Here is a 17,318-nt window from a genome sequence, read left to right on the forward strand (position 1 = left end):
CATTAAGCCAAACCAAGCAGCGGTGGTGTCATAACCCCAGAGTCCATCTGCAGTTAGGACTTGGACTTAGAGGTTGCAGAGTCTCCAGCTATGGAGCCAAACCAGGGGCAGGGCTCCGAGCTTGCTTCTGGTGATCAGGGGACCACAGCCTCGTGAACATGAGCCCCCAGAAGAACTTCCCGTATCTGTAGGGCCAGAGCTCAGACTCCACAGGCACTGAGGAACCAAATGCCTCCATATGGACCCAAATAATAATAATAATAATAATAATAATAATAATAATAATAATATCTTTATTGTCATTGCCCACTCTCGGGAACAATGAAAATTACTTGGCTGCTCCATCCACCCAGGTAGGGCACTCCACACAAAATCAGAACAACTATAAAAACACTAATTAAAACAATACAATATAATACAGCAAGGAAGATTAGATGACTTTCAAAGTCCAGGTTTCCCATTCAGGGCCGAGATCGCTTTGGAGAAGAAGCTGTTCTTGAGACGGCTCGTTCTTGTCTTTATCGTCCTGTATCTCCGTCCCGACGGCAGGAGCTCGAAGAGACAGTGACCAGGATGCGATGGATCTTTTACTATGTCCAGTGCCTTCCTATGGCACCTTGTGGCATAAATCTGCTCTAAGGTGGAAAGTGGGTAGCCAACAATGCTCTCTGCTGCCTTAACAACTCTGCACAACCCCATCCTGTCCTGGGTAGTACAGCTTCCGTACCACACACATAATAATAATAATAATAATAATAATAATAATAATAATAATAATAATTTATTTGTACCCCGCCCATCTGGCTGGGTTTCCCCAGCCACTCTGGGCAGCTCCCAATCAAGTGTTAAAAACAATACAGCGTTAAATATTAAAAATTTCCCTGAACAGGGCTGCCGTCAGATGTCTTCTGAATGTCAGGTAGTTATTTATCGCTTTGACATCTGATGGGAGGGCGTTCCACAGGGTGGGCGCCACTAACGAGAAGGCCCTCTGCCTGGTTCCCTGTAGCTTTGCTTCTCGTAATGAGGGAACCGCCAGAAGGCCCTCGGCGCTGGACCTCAGCGTCCGGGCAGAACGATGGGGGTGGAGACGCTCCTTCAGGTATACTGGGCCGAGGCCGTTTAGGGCTTTAAAGGTCAACACCAGCACTTTGAATTGTGCTCGGAAACGTACTGGGAGCCAATGTAGGTCTTTCAAGACCGGTGTTATGTGGTCTCGGCGGCCATAAGCCATAAGTGAGCACGCTCTCAATGGCACAGTGATAGAAGGCAAGCAGCAGTTTCTGCGGAAGATGGTTTTTCCTTAGGATTCTCAAAAAGTACAGCCTCTGCTGCGCCTTCTTCACAAGCCCCCTTGTGTTGACACTCCAGGACAGATCCTCTTGTGGTCCTGTGGTTGAGGGTGCATGCCAGCAGGAGTGCCCTTCCTCTGATCAGAGGGTTGGCCCTTTAAGAACCTAAAGTTAGCCGTCAGGGAGTGGCACCTGAGCAAGGTAGCCTAGAACCAGGATCTTGAAAAGGCTGAGTCAACTCTCAGCTTCTGTCAGAGCTATCCATGGTCCACCAACCACTGACCTGCCTTGTTGCCTTCTCTGCAGGGTCCAGCATCGAGCCCAAGTAGGACAAGTGCTAGCCAACTCAAATGTTCAACTTCCCCTGCTCTTTAGGTGAGAGCTGGCAGGTTTTAAAAAGCTGGGAGCCATGAACTCCAGGGCTGCTATATAATAATTTCCAGACACATTTCCCCTCGATTGTACTATATTAAGCAATGTCAATGCCTTAGGGTTGCCAGCCCAAGTCAGTGTTTCTCAAATAGCTTTTGTTGGATTACAACTCCCATCATCCCTAGCTAGTAGGACCAGCAGTCAGGGATGATAGGAGTTGCAGCTGGCGACCCAAGTTTGAGAAACATTGATCTAAGAGCCAGTGTGGTGTAGTGGTTAAGAGCGGTAGACTCGTAATCTGGTGAACCCGGTTCGCTTCCCCGCTCCTCCACATGCAGCTGCTGGGTGACCTTGGGCCAGTCACACTTCTCTGAAGTCTCTCAGCCCCACTCACCTCACAGTGTGTTTGTTGTGGGCGAGGAAGGGAAAGGAGAATGTTAGCCGCTTTGAGACTCCTTCGGGTAGTGATAAAGCGGGATATCAAATCCAAACTCTTCTTCTTCTCTTCTAAGTGACCTCTAAAAAATGGTGTGATCTCAGGTAACCAGTACAAGGGTCTGAAAAGTCAGAAAACCCCAGATGCTACCATGCTCCACTCCCATCTTTGAAACTTATTCATCCGATTCAGCCCAGCCAGTATTTTTGAAATCAGAAGATGTTTGGATAAGCAGAACCAAGCCTCAGTGTTAGAATTACCTGGCCTTGGGAGCGAGATGGAACAGGAGAACGTCGGGATGAGCAAAGAGCACAATGTTGCCAGGAGGATTTTCCTTAAGCTGTGCTGAAATCTAACTGACCTGACAGCTTGTCTAACCCCCCCCCCCCCATTTCAAACAATGGAAACCAGTCTGATGTTTACTCTAAAAGCAAGTAGCACAGATGCATACAAAAAGCTTGTTCCACCCGTAGTTTTAAAAGTAAATCACGGAGCAAAGGTCAAGCTACAAAGGGAAGATCTCACATTTAATCTCAAACTGCCAGGGGGGGAGGTTGTGGTTTTAATTTTCCACGCAGGATTTGCTAATATTCCCCGTTTCTCCCCACCGAACGCCCGGCGATATTGTAAGATCGCCGTTGTGAAATGCCTATGAATAAGGAGGGTGCATCCGAGGGACGGAACTGCGAGCACAACAATGAGAGCCTTCAAGCTGCTAAAATACGAGGCCTGCGATTTCCCACTAACAGAGCCAGCCTTGCTCTGTTAGCTGATCCTGGGAGCTTCCCTCAGCAATGCGTGCGCCGGAGGAATGAGGCTGTGCGAGAGGCAGTTTCAAAAGGAGAGAGATGAAAACAAAAGAATCATTAGCTCCCTGCTCGATGGAGGTGAGTGAGCTTCTGGGCGAGCATTAAATGTATTTCAAGTCATAGGCTGTCGTGATTTTTACGGAGAAAAACAGGCAACAGAAGCAAAAGGCAGCCGGATTTAAAAAGCACAGTCCTAAATTAGAGAAATCATCCCTCCGTATCGGGGCAGCGGGTGGCGTGGGAATTTGTATCTGAGCTGAGCATCAGGATAATGCTGAACTGTGACACATCGCCCAGTTTTGATAGCAAGCTTATAAGGCAATTTCAGCCTGGATTGCCTTCTAATTGCATTCATTTATTTCACTCTAGACTTTCACAGGATGACATAAAATGGATTCTTCTTCCTTTAGTTTCATACACTGACATATTAATTTTCTAGCAGATACTGGTCTTAGGGTAGCATCTATATGCCTTCAGAACAGGTCTGTAAGTGAACTCTGGATAGCATTTATGTTTTAAATGCTGCTTGCTGGCAAAGGAACTGCTGCTCTGAATATTATCTGGGCTGAATGTTTCCATCGTTTCACCTTAATGTAACAGGTGATAGATAGCTTTCCCAGCTTCCACAAAAAAAAAACAACCCAGTATCTTCTTGGACTGAAAAAGAAAGCATTTGAGTAGGGTGGGGAAACTGTGGATACTATATTTTAAGAGCTTGTCCTATTTTCACCCACTTTCCTGATACTGCTCAAAGAAAGTATCCAGTATACAACGACAAATAATGTCAAACCGATTTAAAAACGCTAAAGAAAATGTATCACCCTCCAGGACAACACCAACAAGCAGGTTTGTGGTAGGATTTAAGAGGGCCACTGCTTTGAAGGAACCTGAAGTAAAAACCAAAAATCCATTCATGGGAGGTGCGCACACACGCACGCACACACACTGAGCCAAAAGATTTGAAATGACGAAATTACATCTGTGATGTTTCTATGCAGAACTGTATGTAGGCATGTAGGTAGTATAATTTGTATACTGCTTTTCAAGAAAGTCTTGCCAAAGTACCATATTTTTCGCTCTGTAGGACACACTTTTTCCCTCCTAAAAAGCAAGGGAAAACGTGAGTGCCTCCTATGGAGCGAATGCAGGGGGGAGGCAGGCGAGAGGTGAGGGAATCCCCCCACCTCCCAGAAAAGCCAGGAGAAGCCGCGCAGGCACTTTAAAGAGCGCACGGCTTCTGCAGGCTTCTGCAAAAGCAGGGAGAAGGTCTGGGAGAATCGCACAGGCTGCACACTTCTGTCCCCTTCTCCCCAAACTGTGGGCTTTTGCAGGAGGTGGGGGAATTCCCCCACCTCCCACAAAAGCAGGAAGAAGGTCTGGGAGAATCGCACAGGCTGCCTGCAGCCTGTCCGCTGCTCCCAGAGCTGGGGGGGGGGCGGGAATCATTTTTTCCCCCTTGATTCCCCCCTCTGAAAACTAGGTGCGCCCTATGGTCAGGTGCGCCCTATGGAGCGAAAAATGCGGTAGTTTACAAGCCACATATCAAACTACAAGATACAATTTAAGGACACACGTTAAACATCACAAAAGCAAACATCTCAGAACTGTATTTCAAAACGTTGACCTTTAGCACTTATCATCATCATCATCATTATTATCCGTTCATTCCCCTTCCTTTCTTTGTTTTTCTGCCTGTTTTGAGATACCTCCAGTTATTTATAGATGATCAGAAGGAGCTGTGCTCTTAGTTTTGGCCCCGACTGCTGCAAGGCTAACAAAGCAGAAGCCCTTATCCCTGTTCCTGCTTAAAACAAAACAAAACAAAACAAAACTGTGTCACAATTAAATAAAAAATGGTAAACTGAACTCTTGGCTTCACTGAATATTTGACAATATTAAACCACAGCCCAGATCATCAATTGACAATATCTGACCAGTAAGTTCACTTGTCTGCCAACCCTTTTCTTGGTTAAAAAGCAAAGGAAACTGTTGGATTATAAATATGGATTCACTAATTAAATATTAACAATTACTGGGTCAAATGTGATTTGGATACAATATTAAGAGGAACTGGGACTAGAACCAAGATTCCGAAGTCAATTCATTTAGAAGGCCTAAGGTACAATATAAGCAACATCTACTGTTTCCTCAGATTGGTTCAAGGGGCAAAGTAATAGAAGTTCTGGATATTATTGAAAAAATATACAAATTGATAGTGAAAGGAAGAGTCCCTACAAATCTGGCCTGTCTTGCCCACCTTGTGAATGCTGCCAGTTTGGGACAAACTGTTTGAAAAAAGACTCAATTTCAGGGTGAACTTATTCTAGCTTTCATGACTTATTTAAGAAGCAGAATTTGGGTTTAATGTCTCTAAAATATCTGATTTTTAAAAAGGCTTCCTTGCAGATGAATCTGTTTGCTCACTCATCACATAATTTGCAAAACTCAAACAAAATTTGGCAAAAGAGAGGAGAAATGAAGACTAAATCATGCAAAACAAAAAAGAAACCCCCAATTTATGGTTTACAAAGTTTAGATCGGTTGAATTATTTGGTATGCCTAGATGTGAGATTTTAATTTGTTTTTCTGCAGAGCCATAGTTTAAGACTCGGTTTCTTAAACTCCTTCCTCATGATTTATCCAAACCAGATTCAATTTCCTCACCTTATAAACTGTCTCTTGTTTTTAAAGCGCAGCAGCAAGGCCAATAAATGCTTGCCAAGTCTATTGGGAACTCTGAAGCGGCAAGGAGAAAATGGCACCCATCAATGAAAGCATTGTCACAGTACCACGTATCAATCAGCGAGGCAAGTATAGCTAACAGTGACACACAAATGGCACCCCGTGACTCACTCCTTCACTCTTCCTAGCAGAGATTTGGGAATCCCCACGTGTTGGAAGCATTTATAACATTTAAGATAGATTGTTCCAGATTTTATACCCTGCCCATATGACTGAGTTGCCCCAGCCACTCTGGCTTCCGACATATATAAAAACATAACAAAACATTAAACTTTAAAAAATCTTCACTATACACGGCTGTCTTCTAAAGGTTGCATAGTTACTGTATTTTTCAATCCATAAGACGCACCTAGTTTTTAGAGGGGGGGGGACAAGAAAAAAATATTCTGCGCAGAGCATGTAAGCGGCTCTCGCTTTTCTTGCTTATAGCAAGCAAAGTGAGAGCCGCTTACAGTGGTGCCCCGCAAGACGAATGCCTCGCAAGACGGAAAACCCGCTAGACGAAAGGGTTTTCCGTTTTGGAGCTGCTTCGCAAAATGAATTTCCTATGGGCTTGCTTCGCAAGATGAAAATGTCTTGCGAGTTCCTGCGGGGTTTTTTCCTCCCCCCCCCTTTTCCCAAGCCGCTAAGCCGCTTAACAGCTGATCCGCTAAGCCGCTTAACAGCTGATCCGCTAAGCCGCTTAACAGCTGATCCGCTAAGCCGCTTAACAGCTGATCCGCTAAGCCGCTTAACAGCTGATCCGCTAAGCCGCTTAACAGCTGATCAGCTAAGCCGCTTAACAGCTGATCAGCTAAGCCGCTTAACAGCTGATCAGCTAAGCCGCTTAACAGCTGATCAGCTAAGCCGCTTAACAGCTGATCCGCTAAGCCGCTTAACAGCTGATCCGCTAAGCCGCTTAACAGCTGATCCGCTAAGCCGCTTAACAGCTGATCCGCTAAGCCGCTTAATAGCTGATCTGCTAAGCCGCTTAACAGCTGATCCGCTAAGCCGCTTAACAGCTGATCCGCTAAGCCGCTAATAGCGCTAATCCGCTAATGGGCTTGCTTCGCAAGACAAAAAAACCGCAAGACGAAGAGACTCTCGGAACGGATTCTTTTCGTCTTGCGAGGCACCACTGTACATGGCTTCTCTCCCGCTTTGCGCAGCTCTCACTTTGCTTGCCCATCTCTCCTCCTGTCTTGCTGTAAAAGAGGAGGAGGAGACACCAGGACAGGTGCTTTGCTTGCTTTACAGCGAGGCGGGAGGAGGGATGGGCAAGCAAAGTGAGAGCTGTGCAAAGCGGGAGAGAAGCCATGTAAGCGGCTCTCGCTTTGCTTGCTCCCGTCCGTCCCTCCTCCCGCTTCGCTGTGAAGCCAGCAGAGCAAGAGCCGCTGCTCAGCTATCGCTGAAGCCAGCAGAGCAAAAGAGATAGCTGCGCAGCGGCTCTTGTTCTGCTGGCTTCACAGCGAGCGACGGATGGGAGCCATGGCTCCGGCTGCGGAGACATCCCTCAGCTCATGACTGCAGCGGTAGCCGAGGGATCCCTCTGCCACCCAGTGCATTCGCTCCATAAAACGCACAGACATTTCCCCTTACTTTTTAGGAGGAAAAAAGTGTGTCTTAATGAGCGAAAAATATGGTACTTATCTCCTTGGCTCGTGGGTGCATAACTTCACACCCTCCAGCATTTCTCTGATGAAAACAGGGACGTCCTAAGGAAAAGCAGGGCATTCTGAAAACAAATCAGGAACCGGGACGGCTTCTGTAAATCTGGGAATATCCCTGGAAAATAGGGACACTTGGAGGGCCTGAATATGTAGCTGTGACGGCACTTCCTCCCCTGGCGCCGTTGGGCCTGCCCTCACTTAAATATAATGCACCCACCTCACAGAACACCAATTCGACAGATTCCCACAAACTACCCCAGATTACCTTGTGGGGGACTTGTGTGAGGGAAAACTTAATAATGTGGAGTCTCAGGCAGGATTTGATCAAATAAACAAGAAAGATTTTATTAAACAAAGGAGGTTTATGACACAAGTGGGTAAAACATAGGATACTTCAGATTATACACGGATGCTCGGGTTTCGAACGTGATCCGTGCGGGATGTACATTCGCAACCCACAGCGGCACGTCCGTGCATGCACGGGTTGCGATTCAGCGCTTCTGCGCATGTGCAACCCCCGAAACCCGGAGGTAACCCGTTCTGGTACTTCTGGGTTTCGGCGGGTCTGTAACCCAAAAAAACGCAACCTGAAGCACCTGCAACCCAAGGTATGACTGTAATGCTATTTCACTTCAGTTCTTTCTCAGTTGTTGCACAGCTGTTGCTGCTTAATACTCCGGTTCTTAAACAAGGTGGTATTTTCTGTCGGTTACACAGAAAACCCCTTAGACAACCCTACTCCTGAGGTACTTGAGGTAACAGATCCAAGGGATCACCACACCCCTCTTAACTGGTTTGGGGGTCTTCTCTTTTTGTAGAAGACTCTCTCCCCTTCTGACTGGAATGAGACCTAAGCAGACTCACAGCTTCTACTTCTTCTCGGTCTCCCAATTAATTCATGGCATATTACTCTTACAGGACACCACACACTGTCCTTCACCCTAAGCTCAGAGACTCCTTTCTCTAGCTTGTGATATATTCCTCAGAGTGGATGCTTCTACTCAGAACCAACTCTCTCTCCTCTCACTCCCTATCTCCCTACCTATCTCCCAACCTCTATCCCATGGGTTGGCAAACTAAGGCCCAGGGGCTGGATCCGGACCAATCGCCTTCTAAATCCAGGCACGGATGGTCCGGGAATCAGCATCTTTTTACATGAGTAGAATGCGTGCTTTTATTTAAAACGCATCTCTGGGTTATTTGTGGGGCACAGGAATTCATTCATTTCCCCCCAAAAAATATAGTCCGGCCCCCACAAGATCTGAGGGACAGTAGACCTGCCCCCTGCTGAAAAAGTTTGCTAACGAACTTTTCCCACACAGTAGCCCCATCTGCTTAAACCTCTTTGGTGCTGCTCTCACCTCTTGTTATTTGTGGGCTAATCCAGCATAGCTAACCGCAAATTGGCTCTAGCTGAACACACAAATTGTACAGCTAGCGAGCAGAACCCATGACCATCGTCTAAGGGAAGCATCACATGGAGGGAAAGTGAGCCAGCGAGTGGGTTTAAAGTTCAATTATATGTGTTTGGCCTTTATCTAAATAGCACTGCTCAAATTGCTTATTTGGGCGTCCACAAATCTATAAGAATAAAAATGACAAAGAATTTAACAAATGATATATGCCACAATTAATTACTACAACGATATGGCAGTCTTATATACACTTACCCTGGGAATAAATTCCATTTATGGCAGCTAGACTTACTGGATTTTTCCATTGAGATTCCTGCCTTGCAGGGTGCTGGACTAGTTGACGCTTGCAACGCTACAATTCTATGATTCCAGGTGGACACGTACAGGGTTATACATCAGTGCACAGGGCAAAAACTAACATCCATTATTCTTATAGGCCAGGACCTACTCCAGGTAAGTTCTCTCGTTTTTATTAGCATGCTTTTCACAGCAGAATACTTCGTTGCATTGGCGCAGCACTCTCAATGACGGCTCACTTCAGTATCGCTTCCTGGAGAACCTGTGGCAGATGTTGCTGGACTCCATCTCCCATCATCCCTGAGCATGGGAATATGCTGGCTGGGGCTGATGGGAGTTGGAGTCCAACAGCATCTAGGGAGGCCCTATAGATTCCCCACCCCCATGGCAGTGGCTTGTTGTCATAGCATCATAGAATTGTAAGGTTTGAAAGGACCACAAAAGTCATCCTGTCTAGTCCAAAGCCCTGCAACACAGGAATCTTTTTGCCTAACATGGGGCTTCAACCAACAACCCTGAGATTAAGAGTCTCTTGCTCTACCAGTTATGTACCGGTATATAAATATGAAGCTGCTGAATACCGAGGGAGGCAATTGGTCCATCTAGTTTGGTAATGTCTGCCCCGGCTGGCAGCGGGTTTTTCCAGCCTTGCTATGACTTGTCCTTTCGTGGTGCTAAACCGGTGGAAATATATAGCAGAACGTCCACCCAAGGACATTCTCTGTGGTTACTCATGCATTGAAGGGGACATCCAGATAAGATGGCTTATGAATGCGTTCAGTGAAGGAATAACATCATAAGCAAGAGGCTCCCAAATATACCATACTTTTCCATGTATAAGACTAGGTTTTCTCAGTCTAAAATAAGGTTTAAAAACTGGGGCGTCTTATACACGGCTAGTGGGTAGAGGTGACGGGTGATTGGTTGCAGCTGCAAGCTACTGATTGTCATTGGCGATTTGGTGTGCAATTGGTGGCTGCAGCAAGGGTTTATTTGCAGTGGCTGCAGATAAATGTGTGTGTGATTGGTTGCTGCGTCAAGGGCTGCTGAGAATTGGCTGCCACTGTGGCAATTGTGCTCATTATTTACTTTCGGCGATTGGGAAAACGCTTGTTGCAGACGCGAGCGATTGTCATCAAGCGGCGCGACTGATTGCAACTGTCTGATTAGTGATTTACTGCATTCCCCCGCAAAAGAAGCTCAACAACAACTCCAATCCTCCCCCCCCCCAAAAAAAAAAAAGCTCAACAACTTTGGGCCCCCAAAATAGGGGGTGTCTTATACACGGGTGTGTGTTATGCACGGGAAAGTATAGTATGTTTGGCCAATTTGGCAGGAACATCAAGTCTAGATTGGAGGCAGCTAACATGCTACCCTCTCGACGTTGTTAGACTCCAGCGTTCATTGGACCCACTCGGGATGGCCAGTGATCAACATCTAGAGATGAAATATGTGCAGACAACAGATAAAAGGGCATGGCTAGACAATTATCTCATGGGTCAGTAGGAATCTTGTCTGATACAACCTGGCGAGTTAATGTTTTGCCGTTCATCTCGTTACATTATTATAATCGTAATTATAAGGTTGAGGAGCAATTTGGCTCCCCAGCGGCAGGAGAAACCCGAGACAGAAAAACAGCAGATGCAAGCTTGCGTGTTCACAGAAACGTACCGGTGATTGCGCAGGCATATAATTCCAAAGACTAGTAAATATACAGGAGACATCATAAAATTTGCTCCATGTGATTTACATTAGTGGTTCTTAACCTCTCTTAATTGAAGACCATCACCTCTAAATTAAATAGTTGGCAGCCCTGTTTTAAACTCAGCTGTTGCACTTTTCTTCTAGGATGGCAATTCAGCACAGGCTAAGTGCACCAGGGAGGGTGAGGTGGGGCCTGCACACAAGAGGTTCTTTCTAGTTTGCTGCAACCACTTGCACTGGTGAAGAGGCAAGCTGTTGGTTTTTTTTAATGCAGATCCCTATTTAGAGCTATCCTTATTTAGAGCTAAGGGGTTCCTCTTCAGCATGTGATGGAAACCTCGAAGAAAGCTCCCTCTCCCCTTTTCCTTTATTATTCCCATTAAAGAATACTTGAAAATTGACTCAGAAGCCGTAACTTGAGAATCCACTAATTTATATTTTAAAGCAGGAAATTGGCAGTGCCGATCCTGTAGCAAGATAGCCATACAGTCGCAAACAGAATCCGTTTTGGAAGTCCATTACACTTCCAAAACGTATACAGTTGTACCTTGGAAGTCGAATGGAATGCGTTTTGGAAGTCCGTTCCACTTCCAAAACATTCGGAAACCAAAGAGCGGCTTCCAGTTGGCTGCAGGAAGCTCCTGCAGCCAATTGGAAGCCACACTGGATGTTTGGGTTCCAAAGAACGTTCGCAAACCAGAACACTCACTTCCACATCTGCGGCTTTTGAGAGTAAAAACGTTCGACTCCCAAGGTACAACTGTATTTCCTCCTGGCTTTGCAGAATGCAGTGGTACCTCGGGTTAAGAACCTAATTCATTCTGGAGATCCATTCTTAACCTGAAACTGTTCTTAACCTGAAGCACCACTTTAGCTAATGGGGCCTCCCGCTGCCACCACTGCGGTGCGATTTCTGTTCTCATCCTGAAGCAAAGTTCTTAACCCGAGGTGCTATTTCTGGGTTAGCGGAGTTTGTAACCATAAGCCTCTGTAACCACTGTACACACATCCAACTTCCTGAGGCCAGCCAGACTGCTACCTCTTGCCTGGTTTTTTTAAAAAATATTTTTGACAAGCAGTGGGTTGGATCCAGGATTGGCTCAGTGCTTTCACTCATGTAACACTTTTATTCGACGGAGGAGAAAGGCAATTTTCACTTATTCTTCCTTCCCCCTATAGCCCCCTTTAATGCTGCTCCAAAGGGTTGGGGGACCCACTGGAACAGCACCAGGGAGGGGGGAAGAGGCAGAGAGAACTGGTGACAATAGCCTCTCTCTTAATTCCTCCAGCAGAAGCCTCTGCTGGATCAGAGTCTCTTCCACAAACAGAAGGAGCCCTTCCATTCATGTAACAGCAAGTCATGATCCAACTGGGTACTATTAGTCCTGGACCCAAAGAATGTCACGTCAGATCCTTATTGTATAAAAAGTATGCTTATTAAACTATTAGTGTACTATTAGCTCATAGTAAATGAAGCCTTATCTCAGCATTTAGCACACCCAGTTTTGCCCTGTAGTCCGCACTGCCAATATACAATAATCTGATCTTTGTAAATTAAATACATCAGAGATTCTGATAGTTCCAGTTATACATTAAGCCACCCATAACATATAGTTGGATTTTGCAAAAAGTCCCACTGCCAAACAAAACAGGTTGTACTGAGTCCTCCTTTAAGTCATTGCTACTGTCAGAGACAAGGTTTCTCGGATCAATTATTACACAGGCTACACTTTAAAGGATTATAGCCTGTCTAATGTTTGCCACTGAAATGTGAACAAGTAAACAGTTGAGGTCAAATGGTTTATAGTTGGGAACAGGGCGAGTGGAAACCCAGGAGGTTTCGGATTGTACTTTGTGGTCCTTTGTTTACGCCACTCAATATTTACCCAGCACGGCTTACGGTACTGCCCACAAGTATTAAAGCATATTCACCTCCCTCCTCAGCATCCACCTGCCTGGGTGCAGAGATTGTGGAAGGCAGGTGTGATTCTCACTTGCTTCATATGCATTGCTGACCAAGATAGGTAAGAAAAGCATATTCTTCTTTCACATTGCAAGAGCTTAAATGTCTGTGTGATATCACAGGTGAAAAGGGGAACGGCATAAATCTAAATGCAGCAACAAAAACAATAGATCTGTTGTAATATATATATATATATATATATATATATATATATATATATATATTCATTCAAGAAGATCTGTTGAGATATATATACACACACACACACACACACACACACACAGTGGTGCCTCGCAAGACGAAATTAATCCGTTCCGTGAGGCTCTTCGTATAGCGGTTTTTTCGTCTTGCGAAGCAAGCCCATTGACAGCTTAGCGGATTAGCGCTATTAGCGGTCTAGCGGCTTTTAGCGATCAGCTGAGAAGCGGCTTATCAACGGATCAGCTGTTAAGCGGCTTAGCAGCTTAGGAAAAGCAGGAAAAAAGCGGGGGGGAAACGCGGGAACTCGCAAGATTTTTTCGTCTTGCGAAGCAACCCCAGAGAATTTCGTTTAGCGAAGCGCCTCCAAAACGGAAAACCCTTTCGTCTAGCGGGTTTTCCGTCTTGCGAGGCGTTTGTCTTGCGGGGCACACACACACACACACATTCAAGAAGGTACCATAGGTTTCAGCGAGCTTCGAGTGTCAAACGCTGGTGGGTTTGATTTGTTTTTGCAGGATGTGTGGCTTAGCTCTTTTTGGAGAGGATGAAGACGGTAGCTTTGAAGTAAGAGAGTATTCCTCTGATCAGGTCATTAGCGATCAGAGCCAGTCTTGCCCCTGTTTGAGAGAACTGTTTATAGTGCCACTAATTTCAATTCCACAAGGTGCTTGCTCATGCCATTTCCTCTCTGCAAAATGCTTTCGGCACTCTCTTTGTGGTGAGTGAAAACCAGCTTTGGTTAGAACAGTAGGCATTCATGCAGCACTTTTTCTAGGTGTTCCAAGTATTTAACTTCTTTAGAAGAATTTGCAAGTGGCTTGATTTTTTTTAAAAAAAATCTCTCGGCGGTTTGCATCAGTGTCAAATAATAAACAGCTAAAATCGGTAAAACTTAAAAACAAGTATATGTAAACTAAATTGTATGTCTGGATAGGCTTGCTGAGATAAATAAGTTAAAGGGTTTAGGAGAGGTCTAGAAGAAGACAAGGAAGTTGCCTGCTGAATCTTAACAGGCAGGGAATGGCAAAGCATAAGGCAGTGATCAATGCATTTGTTCCTTTACAGGGTTTCCCAAACGTGGGTCCCCAGCTGTTTTTGGACTACAACTCCCACCATCCCAAGCTAGCAAGACCAGTGGTCAGGGATGATGGGAACTCTAGTCCAAAAGCAGCTGGAGACCCAGGTTTGAGAAACACTATTAGCACAATGATTCATACTTGTGCAACAGAATTCCCCTCCCTCTCTCGCTGTGCACACCACACCCCCTTCCTAAATCTGCTCTGGATGGTTGCGGGAACCCCTAGAACAGATCTAGAGGGAACACAGGGGGAGGAGGGAGAGGGGATAGTCCATTGAGCAAGCGGAAATCCAAGCGCTACTTTGGATACAACCCATTGAAAGATCGACTCCCCACAGATGTGGACCTCAGCAATCCTGGATGGCAATAACCTTGTAAAGTGATATGGTTATATGGTTCAATGAAAACATTTTTAAGGGCCCTTCTCTCTGTTCCCTCAGCCTGGAAGGTGCAGTCATTTGCAGCAAGGAGGGCGGCCTGTTCAGTCGTGGCCTCATGACCATGGGATTGCCTTCTGCAAGAAGTATCTGCCCGCAAGCCTTTAGGTGATTGTGCTAAGCTGATTTATTGAGTGGAGATCTGCTGGAATTATTTATTTATTTGTCTGCTTGGAGGCCAAGGGACATTTGAAATGGCTTCATAATTATTAGCATGATGCGTGTATGTTTTCATTCTGCTTTTAACGATTGTAAGCTGCCCTGAGCTTCTGAAAAGTCAGATTAAAAAATGTTCTAAATTAATATTATCCCCACATAGCAGATGTGGAAACTGAGGTGGGGAGAACAGGTTGCCCGAAGCACTAGTGCGCTCACTGATGAGTTGAGACACTTTCCCGGCTACTTCCTAGCTCACCGCTCACACTCTAAACCTTTATGCCTTATTTCCTTTCAATGGGTTCATTTTGTGCCTAGGACAACATCAGACTGAGTCAGCCCAAGGTGGCAACTGAAGGTCTGTGATGAGAAAATGGTCAAACAAGACACTACAGTGGTACCTCTGGTTGTGAACAGGATCTGTTCCGGAGGCTCATTCGCAACATGAGCAGAACACAACCTGCGTCTGCGTGTCACGATTCGCCGCTTCTGCGCATGCGCGTGACGTCATTTTGAGCGTCTGCGCATGTGTGAGCAGCGAAACACGGAAGTGACCCTTTACAGTACTTTCGGGTCGCTGTGGGACACAACCTGAAAAGATTTAACCTGAAGCAAATGTAACAAGAGGTATGACTGTAAAAAAGTGTGCTTTGTTCCATTTTTCATTATTTTTCATTACTATTTATTTCACAAGCTATATATACCACTGGATTATAATAAAACCTCAAAGCGGTTTACAAAAAGAGTAAAAAAAAAAAGAAATGATCGGTAAAAAAGTAAAAGCTACAGTGTTACCTCGGGTTAAGAACTTAATTCGTTCCGGAGGTCCGTTCTTAACCTGAAACTGTTCTTAACCAGAAGCACCACTTTAGCTAATGGGGCCTCCCGCTGCCACCGCCGCACGATTTCTGTTCTCATCCTGAAGCAAAGTTCTTAACCCGAGGTACTATTTCTGGGTTAGTAGAGTCTGTAACCTGAAGCGTCTGTAACCTGAAGTGTATGTAACCCGAGGTACCACTGTATTTAAATCATCTACCCACCTCCAAAAAAAAATCAACGAGAAGCTAAAAACCAGATTAAAACACATGTCAATATTTTACATGTTTGGATAAAAGGTAAAGGGACCCCTGATTATTAGGTCCAGTCGTGGCCGACTCTGGGGTTGCAGCGCTCATCTCGCTTTACTGGCCGAGGGAGCCGGCGTACAGCTTCCGGGTCATGTGGCCAGCAGGACTAAGCCACTTCTGGCGAACCACAGCAGTGCACGGAAACGCCATTTACCTTCCCGCCAGAGCGGTACCTATTTATCTACTTGCACTTTGACGTGCTTTCGAACTGCTAGGTTGGCAGGAGCTGGGACTGAGCAACGGGAGCTCACCCCGTTGCGGGGATTCGAACCGCGACCTTCTGATTGGCAAATCCTAGGCTCTGTGGTTTAACCCCCAACGCCACCTGCGTCCGTTTCATTAAGATGATACTTTTTCTTTAAAGACTGATATGTTATCCTAACACTGTTAGTATTCTAAGCCTTACCTGAAAGTTGCAGCCTTCTAAATGGCTTCCTTTTAAATAATTTTCTGCCAGCTGAAACGCTGTTACATGTTACCAGTTTCCTGACATTTGACTTGGTAGTTAACATTCAGCACACAAAAATAGGACAAAGAGGGAGCAGGCCAGGTCAAGGAAACTTCTGAGTTTTTTTTAATTGCCCTGATTCTTTAACTAGTTTACTTGGGTACATTTCTGCTTCCAAGAAAATCATTAAGCAGTGCTGTACCATCTCACAGAAAGCAATAAACATCATTTATGGCTAAACAAAGTAAAAGACGGGTTGTTTGAAGCGGAAATTTCAACAAAGCGCTATAAAAGCAGTGTTCTTTAACCTTTAACAACTATAGTCTTGCTCAGAGTCTCAAATTGAAACCTCTGATTTACTGAAATAATATTCCCCTCAAGCTTTGATGCATTATGGGAGAGCTGCTAATAGCTAAAATGTGTGTTTGTGTGTATAATATTCCCTGTTAACTACCCTGTTCTGTGACCTACAAAGTTATATGTGACTTACCTCCTAGTAAGCTTATTTACATAATTACAGTGGTACCTCGGGTTAAGTACTTAATTCGTTCTGGAGGTCCGTTCTTAACCTGAAACTGTTCTTAACCTGAAGCACCACTTTAACTAATGGGGCCTCCTGTTTCCGCCGCACAATTTCTGTTCTCATCCTGAAGCAAAGTTCTTAACCCGAGGTACTATTTCGAGATCAGCAGAGTCTGTAACCTGAAGCGTCTGTAACCTGAAGTGTATGTAACCCGAGGTACCACTGTACTGAGATATTGCTCTCTGACAGCACAATGTTCACTCAGAAAAGACACCTAATGACACGTCTCAAAATATTATGTGAACAGTCCTTACAATCCTTAAGAAGAGACCTCTCTTACATCTAACCACCACAGCTACAGAGGGATAACTAAATATATCCATTAAGACACGATACTTAATATAGACATATATATCTTGACACCCACAGTGTACTGTTGTTGGCATCCATCTCCCTCTCTCTTTTCCTCAAACGACAATGGAGGGCACCTTTGTGGGTCTAGTCAAACTTGGCACCAGCCCGGTTGCAGGAGTTGCGGGAAGGCGCCATCCAACTGTCTTAGAGACTAGGGTTTACTTCTTAGACTTCTCTTCTCCCTAAGATATCCCACAAGGCAATGGAGGTTTGAGATCGGTTTTCCTTCTCCTGGATGGGCTACCTTCCCAGGTT

General features: G+C 45.3%; 2 protein-coding genes across 6 annotated transcripts in view; one reads left to right on the plus strand and one right to left on the minus strand.

The window, feature by feature from the left end:
* The window catches only part of IDUA (alpha-L-iduronidase), a 63,397-nt gene that overhangs the window by 26,969 nt on the left and 19,110 nt on the right, over positions 1–17,318 (minus strand). The window lies entirely within an intron of this gene.
* Positions 1–17,318, plus strand: part of SLC26A1 (solute carrier family 26 member 1) — a 48,051-nt gene that overhangs the window by 21,760 nt on the left and 8,973 nt on the right. The window contains exons 3-4 of one of the 5 annotated variants that reach the window (XM_083718908.1): positions 2,732–2,987; positions 5,601–5,716. The exons of 1 other annotated variant lie outside the window; for it this stretch is intronic. The gene's annotated coding sequence lies outside the window, so the exon portion shown is untranslated. Of the gene's footprint in view, positions 1–2,301; positions 2,988–5,600; positions 5,717–12,215; positions 12,741–14,398; positions 14,504–17,318 lie in introns of those variants that run through there. 3 more of the 5 variants (XM_083718910.1, XM_083718909.1, XM_083718912.1) reach the window with 3 other exon arrangements.

Source organism: Podarcis gaigeae (genome assembly GCF_964106915.1).
Source record: "Podarcis gaigeae genome assembly, chromosome: 17".
NCBI classification, from domain to species: Eukaryota; Metazoa; Chordata; class Lepidosauria; order Squamata; family Lacertidae; genus Podarcis; species Podarcis gaigeae.